The following is a 2,667-nucleotide window of genomic DNA, read 5'->3' as shown; positions in this document are numbered from 1 at the left end:
GAAGCTTTGTCTTTTTACATCAGAGAACCAAACTCTAGGTTGTCATTTTGTGTCAGTAACACTTAAAGACAAATTTCAAAAACATGTCTGAGACCATATATTGTAAGCCTGTAACATAAAGCATTTAAACTGAATTGCCACTTTACCTTAGCCTTAGCAGTGCAATAAAACCATACAACAACAAAAATAAAGGCTATTAAAGAATACAAGAGATCTCAGATATGTTATCCCTTTAAAAATAATAATTACATTATTAGGAAAATAACTCTTGAATAATTAAGACAACAAGCTAACCCAAGGTCATCATCACTGAGCCTGGGACCAGTCTTTACTCAGTGTGAACAGAGGCAGTCCAGAGTTCCAATTCAGTTATGCATTTTGGTAATACTAACATTAAGTGCAAACATTTTTTTTCCTGTGGTCTTTCTGTCCCTTGTCAGTCTACTGGGTTCTCATTTCCGGGCTGCAGAGGCACCTACACATCTTGACTTACTCTAGCTTGGTGGCACCCCCCTCCCCCCTTTCAACCTGTTACTGTATTGCTGTGTATTTTCAGAGTTTGTTTCCACAGACTAAATTCTTAACTCAATTGTTTCTGTCTTTTTTACATGAGCTGTGTTAAAGTAGAATATGGTGCAGTGAACGTTTTCTCTGATGATAACCTTTCTAAGTTTCTGCTTCCTTTTCTGTCAAATGGAAAACAGTAATAATTCCTACCTCAGGGTTGTCATGAGGTTGAGTGAGACAATGCAGGCATTTGATGTTATTCTTGGCAAATAGCAAGAGTTCCATAAATATTGGTGGTGATGCTGGTGATGATAATGCAGATAGGATCATGAGTCCTGTTCATTTCAACTCTGTATGTCGGTACCTGGCTGTGGAAGAGTGTGATTTCAGTGCCTGCCAGGCTGATATGCAAATGACCTAGGCTGATATGCAAATGACCTACACAAGCAGGGACTGTGGCACAGGGCTGGGATTCAAATAATTTAACAACTGGTTCTCTGCCCTAATGATGACCATTTTAAGTATAAAAAAAGATATACCAAAAAGTAGTTTATTATTTCATGTATTTAATACTTAAATAAGAACAATAAAAGAGGTAGACAGAACAAGATTATAAGACAGAGTTTTAAAATATTAACAAAAAAATGTTAAATAATACCTGACAAAAAACAATAAAACTGTTATTTAAGATAGTTCCATATTGCTTCTTGACTGGTGTCCTCACTTACAAATTTCTTCACTTTTATCCTAGCTTCCTATTTGTTTCACCATTTGGAGACAGAGTGAACATTACTATGGGCATTTAGAATACGCTGTTGTGCAGATGAACGTTGAGAAAGAGTAAGGAATGTGAATTTGTGATTTCCACACTGGGCAGCTGCTCAGGTGCCCACTTTAGAGAGAACCCTGATCACAAGTGACATTTTAACAACCAGTTCACCAAACTCAACAAAAAATCAGGTATCGGTTCTGCCGAACCAGTGCAAACTGGCTGAATCCTACTGCTGCTGTGGCAGGACCTCACAGCCCCTCCCTAGGGTGTCTTTTTCTAGGTAAATTAAGTTTATGAAAGAGGATCTCACCTAGACTGTCACAACACAGATGACAAGCATGTACTTTGGAATCGGTGAAATCAGGTACTCAAAATTAGAACTGTCCTATACAAACTAGGCTATGGCTTCAGTGAAGATTTCTATCTAAAGAGGCTTTATTTTCCTCCCATAGAACTCTTTCTTGTTAACTTTCTTTTTTTTTCACAGAGACAGAGTCAGAGAGAGGGATAGTGTTGGACAAATAAGTTTGTAAAATATGATTTTCATGTTTGCTCGCTTATAGTTTGCATTAGGGGCTGGACAGTGTCAGGTATATGTAGTCTGTGAAATTGCAAATCACCTTCCTGCTTAGGTGGGACTATTGTTTTGCTAATGTTTGCTGGAGCAGAGGTTTTTGTGCCAGAAGTTTTGTAAAGAGAGAGCAGAAGGAGAAGAGGCAGAAAGAAGTATTTGCAGAGAGGAGCAGAAGGAGAGGAGAATACAGAGTGCTGAAGGAGAAGCCATGTTGGCAGGGAAAGAGAAGGTGTGCAGATGGGGAACCAAAGCTGAGGGGCTTTGTGAGCTTCGCTAAGACAGGTGGGGCCTTTGATTCTAGGAGGAACCGGAGAAGATTCTCCTGGTTGTGCAACCAGAGAATGTGTCAGGGCTTTGGGAGCCCTGTGTGTTTGCTCGTTGGCCGGTGCGAGACTTGAATAAAGGAATGGCCCACCATTTTTTGGCTCTACTATTTCTTTACCATCTGGCTGAATTCAATGGGAACCTGCATGGCCACAATGGCAGCAGCCTCTGGTCACACAGATAGATAGAGACAGACAGACAGGAATGGAGAGAAATGAGAAGCATCAATTCTTCCTTGCAGCGCCTTCATTGTTCATTGACTGCTTTCTCATATGTGCCTTGACCAGGGGGCTACAGCAGAGTGAGTGACCCCTTGCTCAAGCCAGCAACCTTGGGCTCAAGCCAGTGACCTTGGGCTTCAAGCTAGCAACCTTTAGGATCAAGCCAGTGACCATGGGTTCGTGTCTATGATTCCACACTCAAGCCAGCAACCCTGCGCTCAAGCTGGTGAGCCTGTGCTCAAGCCAGATGAGCCTATGCTCAAGCCAGA

The sequence above is a fragment of the Saccopteryx leptura genome, chromosome 3 (genome assembly GCF_036850995.1).
Source record: "Saccopteryx leptura isolate mSacLep1 chromosome 3, mSacLep1_pri_phased_curated, whole genome shotgun sequence".
NCBI classification, from domain to species: Eukaryota; Metazoa; Chordata; class Mammalia; order Chiroptera; family Emballonuridae; genus Saccopteryx; species Saccopteryx leptura.
Note: the sequence above shows the minus strand (reverse complement) of the source record.